This window comes from Corapipo altera, unplaced genomic scaffold, assembly GCF_003945725.1.
Source record: "Corapipo altera isolate COAL_440 unplaced genomic scaffold, ASM394572v1 61305, whole genome shotgun sequence".
In the NCBI taxonomy this organism is placed as follows: domain Eukaryota; kingdom Metazoa; phylum Chordata; class Aves; order Passeriformes; family Pipridae; genus Corapipo; species Corapipo altera.
Genome location: NW_020884909.1, coordinates 158,031 through 164,030, shown reverse-complemented (window position 1 = coordinate 164,030; position 6,000 = coordinate 158,031).

Sequence of the window (6,000 nt, the reverse complement as noted above, 5' to 3'; positions counted from 1 at the left end):
TCACCCTTGTGTGAGTGGTTACACCAGCAGTCATACTGTAGTAATTGAGATACTCTGGCTCCCATCCATGAGCTGATTCACCCAATGCAGAGCTGAAGAGTGGTGAGCATCTTTTAAATGTCCTCCCTGTGCAGAAGTCTGATGGAAGGTGAAAGTTAACAGGGACTATTGTGCCATGAATGAAGTCGCTGCTGCTGAGTGGTGCTCTAGTTGATCTGCTAGAGCTCCTGTACCAACTGGAGTCAAGGACAGAGAAGTGGTATGCTACAACAGATATTGCCAATGTCTTTTTCTCAATTTCTCTGGCAGCAGAGTGCGACAGTTTGCTTTCACGTGAAGGGATGTCAATACACCTGCAATCAACTTCCCCAGGGTGGGAACACGGTCCCCCCGTCTGTCATGGGCTAATCTGAGCTGCACTGTAGCAGGGCAATACCCCTGGACATCTACCATACCTGGACAACATCATCATGTGGGGTAACAATGCAGTGCTAAGTGGGCAGCAGGGTTTATAGAGGTGGGAGTCTGTGACGTGATTTTTAAAGAGTTAAGTCTCTAGAATTTGGTGAAGAAGCCAAGCCTGGATTGGGACTAACAATTAGAGCAGAGCAGGGCTAGTGAGCAGCAGGGCACCCGGGCTTCCTGGAAAACCACAGGATCTAGTGCTTCTCTCCCCAGCCTCACCTCTTACAAGACGGGCACCTTCTTCCTGTTGTACCTGTGCTGAGGGTTGAGGGTTATATCTGCTTCCTCGGTGTTGCAGATAGTTTTGCTCATTACTGAGCTGAACCTGGAGCCTCAAACGGCCCTGCTGAAGTCTGCCTCATGAGGGAGCTGTGTTCCCAGAAAAAAGAGAGTGTGAGGTGATTCCCTCCCACTGTATTAGCCCTAGAGACCTAGAATATGGCTGGGGGAAAAGATCTCCCTTTCCTCTCCCTGCATGCCTTACCGAAGGGGTGTCTCTACACAGCCCCCAGTTATGCTCCGTAGAGACACAGGGGCAGGGAACATGAGGATTTAGGGTTGTGGGGGACAGGACAGGGGGACGTCAGCCTAGGGAAAGACGGATCATTGCCTGCTGTGGGAGGGTCTCCCCTTTTGGAGGAATTTCCTCGTGCTCTGTCTCTATATCGAACAAGGCCCCATCTTTGGGCAAGCTGGGGGGCATTCAGCCCTCACAAGGCCAGGAAAAGCTGGGTTCTCTCCAGCCCCTTCCCCTGCAGCCCAACAACGTCCTGGCCCACAGAGGACCCAAGACAGCAGTTCTGGGCAGAGAGAGGACACAGCCATAGCTGCTTCAGCCCCTTCAGAATCCTGGGGACTGCACTGTCTGACTACCTGCATCAGGACCACATATGCTGGGACTGGCCACAACAGCCAAACAATATTTTCATCTTGCATCAAAATTTTTTTTTTTTTTTAATTTTCCAAAACGGAAACCAAAATATTTGACGGTTAGATTTCAGCTTTTCAAGTTGGTGGGCAAGAGGAAGAGGAATGGGAAATTAAGATGAAGGAAGAGGAATAGGCAATTAAGATGAAGGAAGGAAAGAAGAAATGCAGCTGAGGAAACAAATGTAAAAACTGAAATGAGCACAAGCAGGTCAAACACATCTTCCATTTTTCTTGTTGCTGTTTTTGCAATAATCAAAGTGCTAGGATTCAGTAACAAGAAAATTCAATATGAAGAAAAATCACAATATGATGAACACTAAGTTAACATCTAGCTTAAATGAAACTAACCTAAAAAATTGCCATAATCCCCACTATTATTGCCTTGGGCTTGGTTAATGTGTCATATCTTTAAAAGCAGGAAACTTTCGTTTTGCACATGAATGAGCCTCCTTCTTCAGCCACGGGGTGGCCACAGATGTAAATGGAAGACACAAAAACTGAAAGAAGAATGCAGGTGCAGACAGCCAGCAGCTCGATGTGTAAAAACCACAGCAGTTCAGCAGCTTTGGTGATCCCAGAATAACATCGTAAGGTGTGTTTTCAGGAAGGTTTTGGGTTTTGCAGAATGTTGAGAAAATGAAAGTAACTCGAATTGGGTCTAAGAACTCTATGAAGCAGTTTGCAGCATGTCTGATGCTGTGAGGAAAGGCTCTGTCCTGCAGCCAAGATGGTGATGGATGCTGTGTTCATTGTTCTGTGCTTTCCAGCTCTCTAATAACACCTTCAGTACTACATATTCTGGACACAACACTAATCAATCAATCAATCAAACAAAAACAAACTCAGAAGAAACAAGGTAAAAAGCAGCTGTTCCTGATTTGCATTATTTCAGCTCAGTCTCACATTTTTAAAATAACCACTGGTATGATTCCACTTATTTGCACAGAGTTAAATCAGAAGAAATTGAAGCTGATGCAATGAAACGCAGAAAGACAATCACAATTCAACAGGAACTCAACAGACACAAAAGGAGCTAAAGTTTCAAGATGAATAATTTTGTGTTGAGCCTCTCATCTGCTAAATGCTTTCTTCTGCATTTGAAATTTGATCTGAAACAACCTCCACGTACAGACCGACTCTGACACAATACAGTTAGCCATTTGATGTAGTTGCACAGGGAAGCTTTAAATAAACAAGCAAACAAACAAAACCTAACCAACTAACCAAAATAACTTTCATCATTGTAATCCTTTGCTGCCTTTGCAGAAGATGAAGTGTCCCATTTCAGCCTATTCCGAGAACCACAGAAGGCAGGAGATAAAACAGCTGTGCTTATTGCCACCCAGAAAAAAAAAACCTCAGCTGTTGCTGTTCAGGACAAAGTGTTTCCACTTGCCCTGAGAGTAGCCATACAGGTGAGTGTTTGGCTCTCAGTTCAGACAAGTGACAGTCCATTTTTTGGTACTCAAACCTAAGGTTCTTCTGCCTCCAGAGCTGTACTTTCATTTATGGGAATGGGGCTGCTGCCACCTGATGAGGCCTTTGGAAGAGGCCTTAGGACTCTGTCATAAGGTGTCTGACCTAAGATAGTTCTTCCTCCTGAAAACTTCCAGACTGCCATAATCTGCAGCAGAAGGCAGTTATGGGGAATGCTGACAGAAGCTCTGTGGCAGTACAGTGCACTGTCAATCCCAGGAAGAGAGGAGGAGTTCCATCAGTTCCACTTCAAGTGGCGTTTTGGCTCCCTACCATGTCCCCTTGGCTCATGGGCAACCCTCTCACTACTGATCTCTGGTGCTGCAGCTCCCTATTGTGGGAGCACAGTGTTCCCACTCAGACACCTCCTAAGCAGCTAGATCCCAATCACAAAGGCCAAGTTTCTGGCTCTCCCTCTTTGGGGCTCAGAGAACATTCCATCTATCCTTCATTAAGCCCTATGAGGATGCTAACGGCCTTTTGGAAAGAAGATACATTGTTCTTTTTCAGAATTCACCACTGCAGTTCAAAAGATTTTTTTCTTTTTTTCTTTTTTTTTTTTATTTTTTACAGTGAATTTTTTCCCAAAATACTCAGCTTTGCCTTTTCCAACTATAAAGTAGTTTTTGTTTTCCTATCAAAAACACTGCTTGGTGGAAGAGTTTTGATGCCCTTTTGTCCTTCCTCATGTCCCCTTCTCATGCATCTCTGGAAAATTCTCATGTATCCAAACAGCAGGGTTGCTTCAGCAACACTGACTATTTATAACCTCTGTGCTCCAAGGGGATGGGCCCCCAAAAGGCTTTGTGTCCCACAATGGTCTCCTGGAGCTTAGCAAGGCAAAGACACAGCTCCATACTTCAACATTTCTCTTCCTTAAGAGCTGGCAAAATGTAAGTCTCTAACCTAGAGCATGGAGACAACACTGGCCTGAAAGATTGTTCCAGAGCTGTGAAACAATTTATGCTTCCAAAAAGGTGTGTGCCTAGCTGTGAGTGCATGGATACACCCATCTCATAAGGGTGTCACAGCTCAGTTTTTTACAGCTTTTCTTTCACTGCTATAGTTTGAGGTCTTTGAGCTCACACTCTTCCCACATAGGTGGTAGAAGGAGCATCCAAGACATGGAAATCAAATTATCTCTAGCAAAGAAGGCCCATGCAAATCAGGGAAGCCCAGAACACAGGTAAGAATGATCCAAATCATCTGCCCTGCTCAGGCAGAACTAGAGCCTCTGCCTGGGACAGGAGATAAAAAACACTCAAATCCAGATGTTAGTGCTCTCCTTTCACACTGTCACCTCTCTCCAGGAGAACAGGAGAGGCAGGCACTTTCAGCAGGCACTTCTTAGCTATGCAGCTCTTTCTGAGAATGCCTGAGCACCAGATCCCAAAGCCCTTTAATGCAGACAGCTGACAGTTTGCATTAGGGCTGACAGTCTGCAAATGGGCTCTGCCTTTCTTCTGTGGAAGCGGTTCCCCTGTGCATGGGCACGTCACTCTTCCAGCAGGATGCAGAGCAGGACTAGTTCTGTCCACTGCTCCTTGATCTGGTGGAATCAAGATAGCACTGCTGGGATGGGGCCTAGCTCTTGTTCTTATAATCTCCCTGTCTTGACTGTACCCAGAGGCAGCTGATAGTTCTTCACCTCATCCATGACTTCTCAGGGAATATTTTTTGTCTGCTCAAAATGTGGTGTTGAGCACATTATAGTGGGCAATAGCAACACGCTTTACAATGCAGCCATAAGTGAAGGTCACCATGCCCAGTCTGGTGAACATGCTCAAGGACACCCTTTATGTGACACACGGAAGATAACCAGAGTGGTGGTGAGCAGCAGCACCTGGGAAAAAGTAGCTTTGCTATCCTCTCCCAGGGCATGAGAATGATCACTAAAACTTGAGTGTCTCCCAAGGAAGGACATCCTCGTTGTCAAGTTCCAACCCCCTCATTTTCTCATGACCTCTACAGAAAGACAGCATATAGCTGAAACAGTATGCAGGGTAGTGGGGTTTTTTTTGGTTTTGGTTTTGGTTTTTTTGTTTGTTTGGGGTTTTTTTGGTTGGTCAGTGGTGGGGGGTTTTGTTTTTGTTTTGTTGGGTTCTTTTGTTCTTTGTTCTTTGTTGTTAGTTTTGTTTGTTCGTTCTAGGCATTATTCTGAGTCTGCAAGTCACCCTCTGTCTTGTGGTAAAACAGCAGGTGCATAGTGACATGGCAGGCCCGAAGTTAAGCCTGGAAACCAAACCAACAGGCCAGGATTAGAATCAAGGTGGTACAGAGCAATGAAGTACACAGGTGTAACTACTACAAAGCTGTGATACGTAGCACAGTAGGGCCAGCAGTAAATTCTCAGCTTAAAAGCAGCTTTCCAAGTGAAAGAGGGACATGCTCTCATTTTCAGCTTTCTTCACCACAGCTCCTCTTAGTGACAGAGCAGACCCTGGACTCTGCAACTCAAACTCTTTAATTCAGCTTATACTCAGCACCTTGAAATCAGAATAATTCAGGCAGTCACATAGTGACAGCATAAAAGACAAGTAAGGGAAGGGAGTGCTTAATTTGTTTAACAGAGGTGAAGAACAGCCTTAATAACAGCAAAATTTGTGCAACTAATGGCTAGAGGATGGCTGGACCATAGTAATCATGAAATGACAAGAGTCTTTGAGTCTCAGAGAAATAAGGATGTGGTTAGTAATCGCTGCCTCGGACTTCTGGAGGGCAGACTTTGGCCTAGTTGACAGAGCCCCTTGGGACGCACTTCAGGAAAGACATTGAGGTGCTGGAGTGAGTCCAGAGAAGGACAATGCAGCTGGTGAAGGACCTAAACGGTAAGTTCTATTAGGAGCAGCTCAGGGAGCTGGGGATGTTTAGCCTGGAGACAAGAGTTGGGGTGACCTTACCTGAAAGGAGGTTGTAGGGAGCTGGGGGTCAGCCTCTTCACCCAGGCAACCAGTGACAGGATGAGAGGAGATAGCCTCAAGCTCTAGTAGGGGAGATTTGGGTTGGACATCAGGAGGAATTTGTTCATGGAAAGGGTTGTTAAACATCTGAATGTACTGTCCAGGGAGGTGATGGATTCACAGTCCCTAGAGGTGTTCAAGAAATGACTGACACAGCACTTAGTGTCAT